At 48.5% G+C, this 19,385-nt stretch overlaps 1 long non-coding RNA gene across 2 annotated transcripts; it reads left to right on the top strand.

Moving 5' to 3' along the window:
* Nucleotides 1–285: 285 nt before the first annotated feature.
* Nucleotides 286–18,687, top strand: LOC309519616. 2 transcript variants are annotated; one of them, XR_014213880.1, is made up of 4 exons: nucleotides 286–760; nucleotides 13,954–14,029; nucleotides 17,987–18,056; nucleotides 18,542–18,687. It is a non-coding gene; the product is annotated as an uncharacterized lncRNA (long non-coding RNA). The 2 variants fall into 2 exon arrangements; XR_014213881.1 differs by lacking the exon at nucleotides 13,954–14,029.
* The last annotated feature ends 698 nt before the right edge of the window (nucleotides 18,688–19,385 follow it).

Consider the following 19,385-nt stretch of genomic DNA (forward strand, 5'->3'; position numbering starts at 1 on the left):
TTGAACTCCTTGGAAGACAAGGTGATTTATAATATAATAATATAATATAATATAATATAATATAATATAATATAATAATATAATATAATATAATATAATATAATATAATATAATATAATATAATATAATATAATATAATATAATATAATATAATATAATATAATATAATATAATATAATATAATATAATATAATGGAACCCTGCTGCACCCCAACTGCCTAGAATCTACTTGCCTGGAACCACACTGTTTCCCACAGCATCCAGTATACAACAAAGGTGGAGGATCTATTGCTGTCTAGATGCTGGTCATTGCTGCTGCTGTTGGGAGTTGGAGTCCAGCAACATCTGCAGGGTCACAGGCTCCTCAATCCAGACCAATGCACAGTCCCAATCCGGACATGACAGCAATCATCAACTGGTGTTCAGAGACCTACTTCCTCTGATCCTGGAGGTACATCTAAGCAGCCATACCAAGCTTTTTTTAAGAAGAAAAGGACAGAACTGCATGAACCGCCTGAAAGTAAAAAGGGGAGAGCAAAACTGGAGAGCTTGTAGCTTGTCTCTGGCTGAAAAATTCCTGCTGAAGCAACTGCTCGGGGTAATCTATCACTGACCACGGACAAATGTGCAAAAGGGAAGGAAAGGAGAAGAGAAGAATGAGGACAAACAGGTGCAAGAGGAGGTGTTGCCAGGCTGGGGATCGAATGATATATGGACTGGGAAGTTGTGTGCCTAATATGCATCTCCATGGGCATGACTGGTGAGTGAACCTCTTATTGAAGGCTGGCTCACTGGAGAACTGCCCAGTCTTCTCCACCATCCACCTCAGTCTAGTGCAGCCCTGTTCACTTCCAAATGGCTTCCTCTTGCCCTTCCAACTCTTTTCATCCAATGGGGAGCTAAGTCTAGAGGACCAGGTGGAATGTTGAGGACTGGCTGCCAGAGCTGCCCTTGAGATCGATGGAGGGGGAGATGAGATCCTCCCACACTGTCATAGAGAGAAGGGATAAATTTGCCACAGCTTTGGAAGTGTGAGCATGTGGGGAGATAATGTGACCCCTCAACCTTTTATGGAGACCACAACCCATTAGATGTACTGGGAAACCTAGAAAGCACACTGCGGGCTTCCATTTCAGAGGGACGAAGCTGCATCTCCCATCCAGAGTTGTCCGCACAGAGCATCCTCTGTGCAAGAAGGAGCAACTGCTTCAGCATCTGCAATGAGGGAAGCAGAGCAGAAGGGCTCTTATGGAGCTGAGGGAGGGGCTAGGAGGGAGGGGTTCCAACTGGAAGGGCAGGTGGCCTGTGCAGTTGGCCTGCCAAGGGAGGCAGTGGAGGCCACACGGTGGTGAGTTTCCAAACAACAGTTTGGATAAGCATCTGTCAGGGGCTGGCTCCACTTTAGTCATTTTGCCTCCAAGACTGCGTGCAAGAGAGAGAGAGGCGGGAAGGGAGGGAAATTAACAGACTATAGTTAATTGTAGTACTGCTGTTCACACATGTTGAAGGACTTGGAGTAGAGCAAAAGACAGAAAACTGTGTGTTTGTGTGTGTCCATCTCTCTCTGTGTGTGTGAAGGAGACAATACAGGAATTGTGAGAGGGTAGAATGAGGGGTCCCTGGGGGGAAAGGAGGCGTTCTGGATCTAACAGTATCCTGAAGGAGTTGTGATGACAGCAGCTGCCGCCACCACCACTACTCACATGAGATTACGAGTCTGGCTAATGTTTGCATGCTCTCTCTCTCTCTCTCTCCCTTCCCCTTGAGCCCCCCCCCCCATACACATCTCTTCTTCGTCTTCTAATTAGAGAGCATTTGGTATGGTTGCGTTCTGAGTAATTCCTCTTGAGAAACAACCAGCTTCAAATTAAAGAACAAAAAAATAAAAATAAAAGTAAAGTACCACGAGGGAATCAGCACAAGAGCAGGAATGATGCAGCTGCCATAAGTCCAGGACGCAACAGGCCACCGCTCTGAACCGCTGCCAACTTCCAAACTGGCTATCAATTTCTCATCTGTCATTGAGACAAGCTACGAGTGCGAAAGTGCGGACTGTGTTGATTACAGAAATGCGCCGTTCCAATATGTGCTGGTGCCTGCAAACCCCCTGAACGTTTCCAGAGGAAATAAATTTGCAGCAAAAGGGGCGAGGGGTTAGAATCGCTATATGCTGAAACATCACGCCCAACACAGAATGATTTATCACAACTAAATGCAGGAGGTAATGTTTCCTTATAGAAGTGTATGTCATCTCATGAGATGGGACAGAGGGACAGAGGAAATTCAGCCTGATTTGGGGGGCCTTCAAGTTGTTATGGGGAAAGTACAACAATCACTACCAACACAGAAATAAGTTTGGTGTTTGTGAACAGCCCAGGGAGAACAGCTAACTTGTGCTGATCAGCAAACAATGTCACTTTTATTTGCATGGACAATGAGAGGCAGTGCCAGTTAGAGAGACCTAGACAGCCACATTCAGCCTCCACACCTGAGGTTCTCCAATAATAATAATAATAATAATAATAATAATAATAATAATAATAATTTTTATCCCACCCATCTGGCTGGGTTTCCCCAGCCACTCTGGGTGGCTTTCAGCAGAATATTAAAATACAATGATTCATCAAATATTAAAAACTTCCCTAAATAGGGCTGCCTTCAGATGTCTTCTAAAAGTCAAATAGTTGTTTATTTCCTTGACATCTGATGGGAGGGCGTTCCACAGGGTGGGCACCACTACCAAGAAGGCCTTCTGCCTGGTTCCCTGCAACCTCACTTCTTGCACTGAGGGAACCGCCAGAAGGCTCTTGGAGCTGGACCTCAGTGTCTGGGCTGAATGATGGGTGTGGAAATGTTCCTTCAGGTATACTGGGCCGAGACTGTTTAGGGCTTTAAAGCTCAGCACCAACACTTTGAATTGTACTCAGAAAAGTACTGGGAGCCAAAGTAGGTCTCTCAGGACCAATGTTATATGGTCTTGGCAGCCACTCCCAGTCACCAGTCTAGCTGCCGCATTCTGGATTAGTTGCAGTTTCTGGGTCACCTTTAAAGGTAGCCCAACGCAGAGCACATTGCAGTAGTTCAAGCGGAGGATAACCAGAACATGCACCACTCTGTGGTCTGTGGGCAGGTAGGGTCTCAGCCTGCGTACCAGATGGAGCTGGTAAACAGCTGCCCTGGACACAGAATTGATCAGCACCTCCATAGACAGCTGTGAGTCCAAAATGACTCCCCATGGAGTAAAGGATTAAACTCTCCCTCCCCACTTATTTATTGATTTAAATTTATATCCCACCTTTTTTCTCCAAGGAGCTTAAGGTAGCATATATGGTTCTCTCTGTTGCCATTTAATCCCCACAACAAACCTGTGAGATACATAAGGCCTGGCCCCAATACTTCTCTCACAACCAGTTAATGCTATGTCCACTTTGGACTTCAGTCTCTACACATCAACCCTATGGCTACTTTGAGTGTCTGGAGACCCAATTGGTTCTGTCCAATTGGTTCTATACAGATTAAAGGTCATGGGGGTCCCCGATCCACCTTGCCATATTTGAGACCTTTCTGGGGCCTCCATATTTCTTTTGTACTCACAAAACATGAGAGCATATGAGGACACCTTGCAAAAGGAAGTGAAGAAGAGGTATCCTTTCCCTCTAGGTGTAGAATTGCCCCCCCCCCCAGCTTCCAACACAGCTCAGTACTGAGACACAGGGACATACAATGCATACCTCTGAATATACAAGGGGCACATGACGCATCTTTACAGGAGCACCCTGAATAAATGTTCAAAGGCAGGGAGGATCAGATCTTAATCCTGCCTTACACAAAACTTCCCCAGGTATGTTGATTTTAGCCTAATCCTTTAATATTTAAAAGCATTTCCATTCTTGTTTGAAGAGACTTTCTGGCCTCTGGAGAGGGAGAGAGAAATAGAGAATGGCAGGTGTCAGGTAGCGAGTGTTCTTTGCATCTCAGACCCTTGTATTATTATTATTATTATTATTATTATTATTATTATTATTATTATTATTAGACAGCTTTCTAGCAAGGGATGATCCTCTGAAGACTTGTGAGTCATGACCTCTATTGTTGTTGTTGTTTGTTTGTTTGCTGCTTTCTTCCATTTCAAATCCGGCAGATTATAACAGGAACTTCAAACTGAGCAGGAAACACATAAATTGAGCACGTTATTCTGCTCCATTTGGGAGTATTAGACAAATGTGTCACCATTTGTGTTCTGTCCTCTTTCTGCTGGTTCCAAGACAGTTACAGAAACTATGGCTTCCATTAATTTTCTAAACTATGGTGTCTTTCCTTCTAAAGAAGCAAGCAGTGAAATGCTGTAAATATGAGCACAAGTTGGGCAGAAAATACGGGAAAGTTTGAGGGATACAGAAGTAAGCTATGGAAACTCTGGCAAATGCCTCGGGTCCACCTCTGCTAACCCTGGGTCTTAATTCTTGATCCCTCTGTCCCTCCCTGATGATGAACAATGCAAGTTCTCCCTCCCTCAGTGCCAGCTCTGCTCCGCAAACAGTCTGGCAGCCTCACACCTCATTACTTGGCAACAGGTGCAAAGCAATAAATCAAGCAGAGAAAATGCCACTCAGTGGGGACTCCTTGTCTCTGGAGACTCAATATTTTTCTTGATTCCCACATCTGGCCATCAAGAGGAGGCAGGAGGCAGTGTTGCTGTCCGTGGTCCTGATCGAGACTGTCTTGCTACATACTGGGATGAGGAGGCCATCAGCGAGGAGACCCAGGTGAAAATAGCATGCTTTGAGGTAGAGCTGTGAAATGTACCACAGAGATATTGCTTGTAAAAAGAAAAGAAAAGAAAATGTTTATAACTGCAAAGAGAGCCTCCTGGTTATGTTCTCCTTTGGCTGCTGGGTTGGCGCTTTCCTTGCAGGGAAATGCATTGTGAGGAAAACACTCGGGACCTTTCTGTTTCAGGAGCACCGGCCTTGTGGGCTGTGGTTTTCATATAAAACTTGCAGATTTTGCAGTTCACTTTTCGAATCTGTACAAATCTATGGTGTGACCGCAATTGGAACACTGAATACAGTTCTGGCAGCCTCATTGCAAAAAGTATATTGTAAAGGTGGGGACGCGGGTGGCGCTGTGGGTAAAACCACAGCACCTAGGGCTTGCCAATCGCATGGTCGGCGGTTCGAATCCCCACGGCGGGGTGAGCTCCCATCTTTCGGTCCCAGCTCCTGCCCACCTAGGAGTTCGAAAGCACCCCTAAGTTCAAGTATATAAATAGGTACCGCTTTATAGCGGGAAGGTAAACGGTGTTTCTGTGTGCTGTGCTGGTGCCGGCTCGCCAGAGCAGCTTTGTCACGCTGGCCACGTGACCCAGAAGTGTCTCCGGACAGCGCTGGCCCCCGACCTCTTAAGTGAGATGGGCGCTGTCAGGGGTTCAGGAGCAGAGGGGCAGGACAGGGAAGAGACAGAGAGCGAGGGGGAGGAATCCGAAGGGAGAATGAGTGATGATGACGACCCGAGATCTCCAAGCCTAAGCAGTGAGTCAGAGGACTCCCAAAAGGGAGCCCCAGTGAGCAGAGCAAGGGGGGGATCCGGGGGGACACCCCAAGAGGAAGGGAACAGAGGAGATTCAGAGAGCAGCAGCTGGAAGTCGGGACCCACGCTCATAACTGAGAGCGGCAGCAGCTGGAAGTCGGGACCCACGCTCAAGACTGAGAGCAGCAGGGAGGAAGGCAGCCAGGCATCGGGTTCCGGAGGCTGTCAGCAGGAGGGAGGGCACGAGTCAGGGGTGGTCACGCCCTCCTCAGAGAGCGAGGCAACGGTTAAGAGGAAGGCAGGGAGTTGGGCGCGCGCGCCAAGTTCAAATGCAGAGGAAGCTGGTGCAGCAAGCAGCCCGGAGAGGGAGCCGGGTCCCAAAGCCCGCCGAAAGGAGGAGGAAGGAAGTGGGGGGTCTTCAGCGTCAGAGGAGTCTAGGAGGGAGGAGACTAGGAGGAGCAGTGGGACCCAGAGACGCAGGGAGAGGCGTAGGAGGTGGAGCAAGGCTAGGGTATTAAGCTGGTGCACAGGGGGCGGAGAGTCAGACGAGACTTCGTCGACCTAGAATGGAAGGTGTAGAGCTGCACGCTGCAGTTCGGACATGAAACTTGTAACTCAATAAAGACTCTTATAAAGTGAACGTTGGCTAGCGTGGTCCTGTGTGAGCTGGGACCTGGTGGCAGCTCTGACAGTAAGTCTCGTCTCCTATACAAAGAAGTTCCAGGCGCCTGAAACACGGCAGCGGGAGAAAGCGCAGCGAGGGGTGAAGAGGGGTGCCTGAACTCAAGCTCACAAAATCGGCAGGCATGACGGCAGAACAGCGAATCGCAACTCTGCAAGAGGCAGTGACACAATTAAATACAGAGATATTAGCATCCCGAAAGAGGGAGGAGGAAGCAGCGCTCGCCTACAGAGATCTCCAAGCCAGGTTTGAAGCGTTTACCAAGCAGGTACAAACGGGACCCAAGCCGGAGGGAGTTGGGTTGGCAAGGAGATCAGGAGGTCTTGTGCAGCATTTTGATGGGAACCTGCAACAGTACCCCAATTTTCGAGCAGATGTACTGTGTGCACTGCAACTGCTGGCAAAGGACTTTAGAGATGAGGAAGAGAAGGTGGGGTTTATCCTATCCCATTTGCATGGAGATGCTAAAGCTTGGCTGCGCAATTTGTGGAGGGATAAGGATCCAGCGCTTCGAAGTGCGGATGCCTTTATCAAAGCGATGGATGCATGCTTTTTATCTAGCATAGATGTGGATCTTGCGCGACGGGAGATACATGGACTGAGACAAGGGAAGGCGAGCGTACGACAGTACCACGCCCGCTTTTTCGCACTCGTCAGCGCTCTAGAATGGGACAGAGATTCGCCCCCAGTAAGAGATCTTTTCTGGGAGGGTCTCAGCAACCCAGTTAAGGACGAAATTGCGAGAGGGGAGAGACCCAAGAGCACGCAGGAGGTGGTCCAGAGGGCGCTATCTGCGGGAGTACGGCTAGAAGAACGCCCATGGGCCAGGGAGGAGGGGCGTAGTGGGCGCGAAGCAGCGAGAAGTTTTTCCTTCGTTCCCAGAGAAGCAGCGCGTGCGCAATCCACGCCTCCGCCAGGAGGGGGAGCAGAACCTATGGAGGTGGGAGGTGCCAGGGCTCAGTCAGCAACCAGAGCCCTAGCACCGGGAGCAAGCAAGTCTAAGACTCCTAGAGGGACCCGGAAGTGCTACATCTGCGAAAGTCCTCAACACTTGGCGAAAGAGTGTCCCCAGAGGAGCCTGAAGCACACTGCTGCCGCTGCTAAGGTGGAGACAGCTACACAGCACAAAGAACCTCTGCAGGGAAACGACGATGTCTGGCTGGAGACAGAAGTACTGGGGCCCAGCCAGACGTATCAGTGAAGCAGTCCCCAGAGATCTTGCAACCCACAGACCCCCTCCCGCCCAAACCGGTGGTGCAACTAACCGCATCGCTCCAGCTGCCCAATGGACTCACAATAGACGTCCCGATCACGGTGGACTCTGGGAGTAATGCAGATTTTATGGCGCAGGATTTTGTGAAGCGACACGCTATACAGCTACTGCCTGCCACTCTGCCCCTGCAAGTCGTCACGGTGGATGGCAGAGAGTTACTAGGGGGGCAAGTGGTGCAGCAAACGCCGCCAATGGTGATGCGCTTGGGTAACCACAGAGAAGTCATCAGCTTTAATGTAACTCAGTTGTCGGACACTCCCATCGTCTTGGGCATGAGTTGGCTGGACAGGCACAGTCCGACGCTGGCGTGGTACCAGCGACAGCTGATCTTCGGCTCTTCTTATTGTGCTGAACACTGCATCATACCCAGAAGGGAGGGAGAAGGGGAAGAATCGTAGCTACAGTTGGGGACGCTGCACACAGTTCCCCACAAATACGCGGACTTTTTGGAGGTCTTCTGCGAGAAGGAGGCGGACAAGCTACCCCCTCACCGGCCATATGACTGCAAGATTGACCTCCTGCCAGGGGCGAAGCTGCCTAAGGGGAGGCTATACTCCATGTCTGAGGACGAAATGCAGGAACTCAAACAGTTCATTGATCATAATCTGGAGCGTGGCTTCATCAGAGAGTCCAAGGCAGTGGGGGGCAGTCCTGTTTTCTTCGTGAAAAAGAAAGACACGCCCCAAAAAAGACTTGTAGTTGATTACCGCCTCTTGAACCAGATGACCAAGCCGTCTGATTTCCCCATGCCCAGGATAGACGACCTCCTCGCAACTGTGCGCAAGGGACGAGTGTTCACCAAGTTGGACCTACGAGGGGCGTACAATCTCATCCGCATGCGGGAGGGAGATGAGTGGAAAACGGCCATGTTCACGCCCCTGGGCACCTACGAGTACAGAGTCATGCCCTTTGGATTACAAAATGGCTCTCACTGTTTCCAAGCTTTCATGCATCACGTATTGGCGGGGCTCCTCTACAAGAAGTGCGTCTGCTTCCTGGATGACATCCTGATATTCTCTGAATCGCAGCAAGCTCACGACCAAGACGTGCGGGAGGTGCTGAGGAGGTTGCAACAACATAGACTGTACGCCAAGCTAGAGAAGTGCCAGTTCGACACGACGGAGGTGGATTTCCTGGGATACAAGTTGTCGGACAAGGGGCTAGCCATGGACAGCACCAAGGTTCGTGCGGTGTTGGATTGGAAAAGCCCGCGAAACCGAAAGGAGGTACAGCGGTTTGTCGGCTTTGCCAACTTCTATCGCAAATTTATCAAGGGGTTCGCGATGCAGACGGCGGCCATTACGGACACGATCAGCTCCAAGAAAAAGAAGTTCATCTGGACGGAGCAGGCGGAGCAGTCCTTTCAAGCGCTCAAGCGTCTCTTCGCGTCGGAAAAGCAACTGCTGCATATCGACCCCAGTAAACCGTTGAGGGTGGAGACAGACGCGTCCGACAGAGCCGTGGGAGCTGTCCTGTTGCAGCGAGACCCGCAGGGGGTCTGGAGGCCGGGAGCGTTCTACTCCAGGAAGCTCAGCAAGTCGGAGCAGAACTACACCATATGGGACAGGGAGTTGCTGGCCATTCATGCAGCATTCAAGGCGTGGAGGCATTTCCTGATCGGCGCCAAGCACACGGTGCAGGTTTGCACGGACCACAAAAATCTGGAGCACTGGCGCACGGCGCAGTTCCTGAACCAGAGGCAGATACGTTGGGCAGAGTTCTTTGCGGACTTCGACTTCCGAATAGAGTACGTCCCAGGAGACACCAACATCATGGCGGATGCACTGTCCCGGAAACCGCAATACCTAGAAGAGGTGACGCCAGCGGCGGCCATGCACATCTTCGCACCGACGGCGTGGGCGTGTGCCTCAGCTACGGTAGACCTGGATGCGGTGCGGCGCGCGTTGCGGGACGACTCATTCGCGCAAGAGAAGATGGCAGAGGTGCACAGAGGCACGGCTAACACAGACGAGTTCCAGATGCGGGACGGCTTGCTCCTATGTAAAGGGGCCGTCTACGTGCCTGGAGACGAACTTCGCGCCAAGGTACTGCAACAGCTGCACGACGCACCCACGGCCGGTCACTTTGGCACAGAAAAGACGGTGGAATTAGTCGCGAGAGACTTCTGGTGGCCCAGACTGAGAGGGGAGGTCGCGGACTACGTCGCGAGATGCGACACCTGCCAGAGGGCCAAGCCGGTACACAGACCGCCGGCGGGACTGTTAGAACCGCTGCAAACGCCGTTTGAACCGTGGGAGAGGGTGGCCCTGGACTTTGTCACGGATTTGCCCAGCTCGAGAGGCAAGACAGCTGTACTTGTGGTGGTGGACTTGTTCACCAAGATGGCACATTTCATTCCGTGTGCGAAGGTGGCCACGGCGGAACAAACCGCCAAACTGTTCATAGATCACGTGTTCAAAGTGCATGGTCTGCCGCGGTCTATCCTGTCCGACCGCGGGCGCCAGTTCATCTCGAATTTCTGGCAGCGATTGATGGGTTTCCTAAACGTCAAGATCGATCTGGCATCAGCGAGACACCCGCAGACCAACGGGCAAGCAGAGCGCGTCAATGCCATCATGCAGCAGTACCTGAGATGCTATGCCAATCAACAGCCTGCGACGTGGGTGGACTACCTGCCGCTTGCCGAGTTCGCCTACAACAACACGAAGCATGTGTCCACAGGGATGACGCCGTTCTTCGCCAACAATGGGAGGAATCCCAGAACATTCCCGGGACTGCAGAGAGTAGAGGAAGGGGAACCGCAGGCGGCGGAGGATTTCGCGTCGGAGTTGCAGGTGATCCACGATCAGCTCCGACGGCAGCTGGAGCTGGCTAAGCACGCATACAAGGTGCAAGCTGACAAACACCGACGGGTTGGCGAGGAGATTCGAGTGGGAGACTGGGTCTGGTTGGCAGCCCACGCGGTGCCGACCAGATCGTTAGCTAAGAAGAAGCTGGGGCACAAGCAACTCGGTCCCTATCAAGTCGAAGCGCAAATCAACCCTGTGGCTTTCCGGCTGTCGCTTCCGGAGGGTTCCCGAATGCATCCGGTGTTCCACAGATCGGTGCTCACGCCCTACAGAGCACCTCACAGATTCCAGGAGCAGGGGACGGCTCCGAGTCCTGGTCGGGAGAGGTCAGAGTCGGGGGAGTCGCCACAGCAGGACCCCATAAATGAGGTCACGGAGATTTTGGACTCCAGATGGGGGGAAGAGGGAGTAGAATACCTCCTAGCCAGAGAGGGCACCCGGGCCAGTGCCAATAGCTGGGTGCAAGACTATGCCTTGGAGGAACCTCTACTAAAGGACGAGTTTCATGCCCTCTTCCCACACAAACCCATGCCGGCCAGCTTTTTCGACGACTGGCTTTTCACACCCACGCTTTCCTCAAGCACGTTCCACGGTTTCGATTCGGATGGGGAACCAGCACTGCCCACACGTTCCCCGGGAGGGTCACCAGAGGGATCGGCGTCAGACGCCTCGTTGTGGTGGGACGATCGACCGGAAGAACAGTGGCGCAGGAGGTGGCTGAGAGTGCCAGACCAACCCGCGGATACCAGAGAGACCGAAGCAGAGACTGACATGGACGTGTTCGGGGAGGATTTTGGGTTCGAGCACGGCGGCACTGAGATGGAAGCAGAGATGAGCGACGTCGACGAGAACGAAGATGGGGAAACGGACTTCTTCAGTCAGCCACCCGCCACGGGGAGCGAACTGTATCCGGCATTCACCACCGTGTCGATGGAGCACCCAGCACCCGCATCTGAAAGAGGGGAGGGGGGAAAGGGGGGCTTCGAGGGGGGATGGATGTCAGGGGTTCAGGAGCAGAGGGGCAGGACAGGGAAGAGACAGAGAGCGAGGGGGAGGAATCCGAAGGGAGAATGAGTGATGATGACGACCCGAGATCTCCAAGCCTAAGCAGTGAGTCAGAGGACTCCCAAAAGGGAGCCCCAGTGAGCAGAGCAAGGGGGGGATCCGGGGGGACACCCCAAGAGGAAGGGAACAGAGGAGATTCAGAGAGCAGCAGCTGGAAGTCGGGACCCACGCTCATAACTGAGAGCGGCAGCAGCTGGAAGTCGGGACCCACGCTCAAGACTGAGAGCAGCAGGGAGGAAGGCAGCCAGGCATCGGGTTCCGGAGGCTGTCAGCAGGAGGGAGGGCACGAGTCAGGGGTGGTCACGCCCTCCTCAGAGAGCGAGGCAACGGTTAAGAGGAAGGCAGGGAGTTGGGCGCGCGCGCCAAGTTCAAATGCAGAGGAAGCTGGCGCAGCAAGCAGCCCGGAGAGGGAGCCGGGTCCCAAAGCCCGCCGAAAGGAGGAGGAAGGAGGTGGGGGGTCTTCAGCGTCAGAGGAGTCTAGGAGGGAGGAGACTAGGAGGAGCAGTGGGACCCAGAGACGCAGGGAGAGGCGTAGGAGGTGGAGCAAGGCTAGGGTATTAAGCTGGTGCACAGGGGGCGGAGAGTCAGACGAGACTTCGTTGACCTAGAATGGAAGGTGTAGAGCTGCACGCTGCAGTTCGGACATGAAACTTGTAACTCAATAAAGACTCTTATAAAGTGAACGTTGGCTAGCGTGGTCCTGTGTGAGCTGGGACCTGGTGGCAGCTCTGACAGGCGCACAACCCTAGAGTCTGTCAAGACTGGCCCGTATGGGCAGGGGTACCTTTACCTTTACCTTTAAAGGTGTGGAAGGTTCAGAAAAGGGCAACCAAAATTATCAAGGGGATGCAGCGACACACCTATGAAGGAAGGTTACAGAGATTTGGACTTTTTAGTTTAGCAAAAAGTTGAGTAAGAGGTGACATAATAGAAGTACCGTATTTTTTGCTCGATAAGACTCACTTTTTCCCTCCTAACAAGTAAGGGGAAATGTGTGTGCTTCTTATGGAGCGAATGCAGGCTGCGCAGCTATCCCAGAAGCCAGAACAGCAAGAGGGATTGCTGCTTTCACTGCACAGTGATCCCTCTTGCTGTTCTGGTTTCTGAGATTCAGAATATTTTTCCCCCTTGTTTTCCTCCTCCAAAAACTAGGTGTGTCTTGTAGTCTGGGGCATCTTATAGAGCGAAAAATACGGTATATAATATAATGCACAGCATGGGGAAAGTGGGTAGAAAAATGCTTCTTCTTTTTACCTATCTCATAACACAGAAACTCATGGACATCCAATGAAGATTAATGTTGTAAGATTCAGGACAAATAAAAGGAAGTCCTTTTTTCACACGACACATAGTTAAACTCTGGAGCTTGCTCCCACAGGAGGGAGTGATGGCCACCAATGCCAATGGCTTTAAAAGGATGTGATGGCTATGCTCTGCGTCCATGGTTGCTTCTGAGTAGTAGTTGCAGGGCACCTCAGGAAGGAAGAGCGCTATTGTGCTCAAATCCTGCTTGTAGGTTTCTCACTGGCATCTGGGTGGCCACTGTGAGAACAGGATGCTAAAATGGATGGGCCATTGGCCTGATCCAGAAGGCTACTCTTATATTCTTATGTTCATGGGTAGAGAGGAGCCTTCAAATTGAACATTGAACAATCCAATGCAGTAAATCATAGAAGTGTAGAGTTGGAAGGGACTCTGGAGGCCATCTGGTCCAACCCCCTGCAGTGCAGCAATATGCTAATAATAATAATAATAATAATAATAATAATAATAATACATTTAATTTATAGCCCTCCCTCCCTGGCCAGAGCAGGGCTCATGGTGGCTAACACCAGTAAAAATTACAGTAAAAACATAATAGGAAAAAAACCCCAATTTAAAATACAGGTTAAAATGCAATTTAAAATGCAGCCTCATTTTAAAAGTAGCCCAAAAATCACATAAAAGGAGGGAAACATAAGGGTCAGACTGAGTCCAAACCAAAGGCCAGAAGGAACAGCTCTGTCTTGCAGGCCCTGCAGAAAGAAATCAGATCCCACAGGGCCCTGGTCTCATGAGGCAGAGCGTTCCACCAGGCTGGAGCCAGTGTTGAAAAGGCCCTGGCCCTGGCTGAGGCTAATCTGACTTCCTTAGGGCCCGGGACCTCTAGAGTGTTGCTATTTATGGATCTTAAGGTCCTCCGCAGGGCATACCAGGAGAGGCGGTCCCGTAGGTACATGGGTCCTAGGCTGCACAGGGCTTTAAAGGTCAAAACCAGCACCTTAAACCTGACCCTGTACTCTCTTGCTCTGCAGGCTCCAGGGGAGTCTGGTCCAGTAGGGCGAATGTGGCACTGCCCCACCAACCTCAATCTGTCCTCAGCGTGCGCACACACACACACACACACACACACGCACCATGCCTATCTCCTTACTTACAACCAGCCTCCAGCTTCCTCTTCCTTAGCCTCAGCGTTGCGTTAGGCAGGAGAAGCCCATTGACTCTGGTTCCACCTGTAGTTCACAGGGCTGCAATGATGGGAAACTAACACTCTAAAGTGCTCTGTAGGCTAAAATAATTTATAAATCTGCCTTTCATTGTGCCCTTTTCCAAAGGTCAGAGTGGTTTATTAATACCAGTATCGTGAATTAATATTGGTGGAAGATGTGGCTTGATATGGTGGAGGAACAGGTACCATCTCACTTCAGTTTTAATTCTATATTATTATTTGCTTCTGGTGGAGATAGATACAAGGCTGGAATCGGATCATAGCAGCTGAGTGTCTCATTGCTAATTTTATTAACCTGACCTGGCAACGCTCACAGTTCCCTTCTCAATGTCCTTTGCTTCTGTGAAGGTATGTTTCTCCTGGCTGTAAGTCTAGGTGAACTCTGGAGTTGCGTCAAACTGCTTCGTCTGAGCAACAAAACTAGGAAGGCTTTAAAATGCTGGAAGGTGGCATTTTCCTTTGTGAACAGATCAACTTTTCTCCCCCTCCACCAGTCTTCTCCTGCCTCCTCCTCCTCCTCCTCCTCCTCCTCCTCCTCCCCACCAGCGTTCAGATGTGGATACCCTCTCTCAAAATGCAATAAATCTTTCACTTTCAAATCTTAGATTCATTAAAAGTAGCCCAGGAGGAAGGAATAATAAGGTGCCACTTTACAGCCCAAATAAAACACAGAAAGAGGCAGTCCATAATATGAATTTCAGGCTTTGGCTGAAGATAATTCATGCATCATTTTCAGATAAGAAACAAAAATGGAGCTGTGTCAGCACATTGGCTGAAAAATAACTTTTTGTATTATGTTATGCCTTTCGGTAATGGGCCCAGGTTACCATATATCACCCGTAGCTCCAGCTTTCTCCTTCCCCATCCCCCTTGGCTACTGTCACAGTAATATCCTCCATGAACGGCATCACCTGTAGACTGAGCAAAAGGGGAAGAGCTTTGGGAAAGGACGGGGGTTCAGCAAAGGAAGCGAAGCTAAAAGCAGCAATTTCTCTGAGCTTCATGTAAAGGTCAACATTCATTAGCAATAAATAAAAGGGGGGAGTGGCTGGCTCCCATAGCTGCAATGGGATCTTCAAAAGGTCTGTTTTATTTCCCTATCCCAGCCATTTTCAAAAATTTCCTTTTTCCACAATAGCACTCTCATGATGGAACTCCATCCTGAAATATGGCAAGAATCTTTTGACACAAGTTAAAACCCTTGTTATTGTCCCAGGCTTTTAGGGGAGATATTTTATTGGAGGTACTTCCTGCTGTGCTGTTGTTGGAGGAAAACGTTGCTTTTTGCTGCTGTGTTTTGTGTGTGCTGGGGGCTCGAGTTCTAACAACTGATGTGGGTTGTTTTGTACTATGTTTTACTGGAAGTGGTTTATTACAGCATTTTAAACAGCCCCTCCCTGCTCAGGAATTACAGCAGTGACGATGAAGGGTGGGATATAAATTTAATTAATAAATACAATAACCACAATGGGTTGTTTCCAATGCTTGTCCTGCTCAGAGTAGACCCATTTAAGTTCATGGACATGACTAACGTATGTTCGTGAATTTCAGTGAGTCTAACTCTGAGGAGAACTTGGTTGGAATACAACCCAATAGAAACACTTGTAGAAATACCCCTCCCTATTTCATTTTTTTTAAAAAAAAATTATTAAAGTTTTTAAAATATAACAATGAAAGAGAATAAAAAATAAAAAGAAATACAAAATACAACATAAGAACATTTAAAAAACAAATAATTTTCCATAACATATCTTCCTTACACTTATTTCCCCCGGCTTCCTCATACCTCCCTTCTTTGTATTTCACTTCAATTTGTTAGTTCAGCAAATCCTTACCATTAAGCTTTTACCCATTTATAAACCTTTTTTTTTCGTATCTCCTAAAGCATTACAGCTGGAAACTCCTTAATTTCTATCCAAAATCCTTCTAACATTCATTAATTTTACAATATTTCTGTAAATAGTCTTTATATTTCTTCCAGTCTTCTTTCACCGACTCTTCTCCCTGGTCTCGGATTCTGCCAGTCATTTCTGCCAACTATACCCCTCCCTATTTCATTCTACCTGTGTTTTACAGTGCACAGGATGGGGGTCTTCTCATTGTCCCATTTCTGGGCAAATTATGCTGTGCAGTGAGGTGGAACAGGACCCTCTCTGTGTTGGCACCCCATCTATGGAATGCCCCCCCCAGACCTCTTTGTTCAGACCTTAATGCAATGCGATGAAACTAACTGATGGATTGTCTGCAGTTTTATTTGAAGTGTTAATTTTTATTTGAAACCTTTATTGCAATGGTTGTGTGTGTGCTCTGCTGTGTACGTTTTATGCTCTAATCTGCCATGGAACTGTGAATTGATGAAGGTTGGGCTTGATACTGAAGCAATATATCAAAAATATTCACTTGGTTAGCCAAAAAAAAAATTTAATGCATTCAAACATCAGCCATACAGTATGTTCCCTTGAGGGACCACTTTTTTTAAAAATCAAACAACCTGGCTTTTCCCCTTTTTTGCCAGCCGTGTCACCTGCTAGCTTTATCTGGGAATAAATTTAATTTTGTCAAGTGCTGGAGAGCAAAGGTAGCAGAACTGATCCCACCCCAAGCGCTCATCTGTCATAAGGAACGACTTCCTTACTAATAAAGTGACCTTGTGTAAATAGCTCAACTTGGCAGAGCTGCTGCACCTCTGGTGTAGAACACGCGTTGATAGACGGAGACCACATGGGCTGGCAGTCCAAGATGAACTATCAGACACGCACACAGAGAGAGTTAGTTGTGACTTCGTCAAGTTCCTTTAGCTTTCGAAGGCAGAGGATGCCGGTGACTAAGGGGTCTTGGTGAACAATCACTTCTGCCGCTTGTCGATAGCCAGTTGCTCCTGCATATTCCGAGCAGGAAAAGAAATTGTCATGGCAGTCTCCTACCTCCTATTGAATTATGCCCCGTCCTCCATTAGAATGAAACCTGATCTCGCTGTGCCATCTCCACATTCAAGGAGATCACCTGAATAACTTCACAGGCAGGGAGTGTATGCAGAATTATCCTGTTCACACCTGGCTATAGAGCTGCGGTCAGTACCTTATTACATGCAAATCAATGCAAACCATAACACAAATTAGCAAGTATATTTGGAAACCAAGGGGGGTGAGAAATAAGATACAAAAAGTTGTCTAGGTTGTCCTCAGCCAATTCAACAGAGGACGTGGTACATTTCTAAGTTTTCCTAGGAAAATGAAGTGTAAAGAGATTAGGGTGTAGCTTTATCCCTTGTGCTCTTTCTGCTAGTACTGTGGTTTCTTTCCTTATGGAATATTTGAACTCAAGGGAGACCCTTGTCCAAATAAAGCCCTTTTACCACCCCTGCTCCCAAGGGCCACCTCTCCTGGTATGCCCCACAGAGGACCTTATGGTCTACATATAACAACACCCTGCAGATCCTGAGACCCAGGGAGATTAGACTGGCCTCGAACAGAGCCAGGGCCTTTTCGGTCATGGCCCCAGCCTGGTGGAATGCTCTCTCACAAGAGACCAGGGCTCTGCAAGATTTGACATCTTTTCACAGGGCCTGCAAGACAGAACTGTTCCACCAGGCCTTTGGCCAGGGTTCAGTCTGACTCATTTTCTCTTTACAGATAGGTAGCCGTGTTGGTCTGCCATAGTCAAAATAAAAAAAATTCCTTCCAGTAGCACCTTAAAGACCAACTAAGTTAGTTCTTGGTATGAGCTTTCGTGTGCATGCACACTTCTTCAGATACCATTTTCATTTTCTCTTTGTATGAACAAGTACAAAGGAGGTTTCCCAGCCCGCTCACAGGTCCTTATAATATCAGTGGGAATAGTTGGTCCTGGCAAGTTTTAACCGCTTTCAATTTGTCATTTGTCAGGATGGCCTAATTTGTCCAGTCTAATTTTAATTTTAATTGAATTTAATTAATTTTGGGGTGCATTTTAATCGAATGTTTGTTTGTTTTTATGTATATTGTGCTTTATATGATGTTAGCTGCTCTGAGCCCAGCTCCGGTAGGATACAAATAAAAAGAAATGCAAATACTGTCGGTAGGTCCCTTTGCTATGCTTGGACACATTAAGTGAGCTCTGCCACAATATCCGTAGTAAACAAACAAACCCCTCTGTTGCAGAGTTCAGAGTTGGACATCAGAATTGGACATTTGCTGATTATACAAAGCTTCACAGCTTGCTCTCCGCCAGGTAAAGTCTGGCACCGTGATTTATTTAAGGACATTCAGAGACTTTCAGAGACTTCAGTTTGTTAGTTTTGATGTTTTGAATTATTCCATAAAGTTTTTCACATTGTTATTGTTTCTGGCCATCGTGTTGCTTTTGATATTGCTGACAATATCTGTAGTAGCAGCACTGATACTGGGTCTGTGCACCCATTACCAGCTTAAAATGCATGTTCTTTTTCTCAGTTTGGATCGAAACTGGCTTGGGGAAAATGGCATCAGCCTGCAGTATTTCATAAGAAATGACAGGGTAGATATGGATTGTGGCTAATACCGTGAGTGCACCTCTTCCCAAACCTGCTGTGTGAGTGGCAGGACTGTGACCTAATTTAAGAAAAGTTAGTGGATTAATTTCTTTGAGATTTAGTCGACTACATTTTCACAAATTTGCTTAGGGGTGAAAACAATATGGGTTTAAAAAAATATTTAAGTTTTAAATTTCATTTTCAGGTGTAATGATCAAATAAAACAACAAAAAAATCCACACCTGAACCATGCCATAAGGTCCTGAAAACGGGGGCAATTCTTTCACACTCCAACTAAAGTAGCATAATTACCAAGTACAGAAGACAAAACCTCAAGACATATCATCCATGTCAAAAAGAAAAAAGAAAAAAACCACCATTCCAAAATTTCATCTGGTTTATGAGCTGCTGATTCCTTATTTGCGTGTACAGTAAACTGGTGTCAGGTCGTGACAAATCCTGCTTCTCCAACTGCTCAAGCAATCAGATTTTGTGCATAGCTTTTCGGCCAGGGCTATCTGCCAAGTCTGTTCAATCCATCCCTCACAGTTAAACCTTTAGACACTTTCCAATAACACACAGTTTCCATTCTGGCTGCAGTTGATAAGAGGTGCACGAGCTCTCTAAAAACAGTAGCTCCAAAGCACTTTCTTTTCGATCACGCTGCTGTGTATCCTAGCAGGCACACTCTTAAGACGAGGAACTCCATGGGTGTGGGGGTGTGTGGTGCTTCTGAATCTCAGGAGGATACAGTTAGACACTCTGCTCACATATTCATCTGAGTAACCAGCAAAATGGATATATTAACAGCTGAAGGAGAGAGGAGCAGAAGAAGGAGAAAGCCCAAACATGTTGCTTTGAGACTTTAACAACTCTGTGTCATTGTTTTGCAGCCCAATTAACTGTTTGGCCAATTACAAGCTTTTAAAATGGATTCATATAGCCAGTTAATTGACTGCACGTTGCAGCCCTACTAAACAGTTGTGTACTGTGCATAGGTACACAGAGAAGGAGCGTCCTAGTTAAGGGCTTCTCGGTTCTGAAACATC

This window comes from Podarcis vaucheri (genome assembly GCF_965113315.1).
Source record: "Podarcis vaucheri genome assembly, chromosome: 15".
Lineage (NCBI taxonomy): Eukaryota > Metazoa > Chordata > Lepidosauria > Squamata > Lacertidae > Podarcis > Podarcis vaucheri.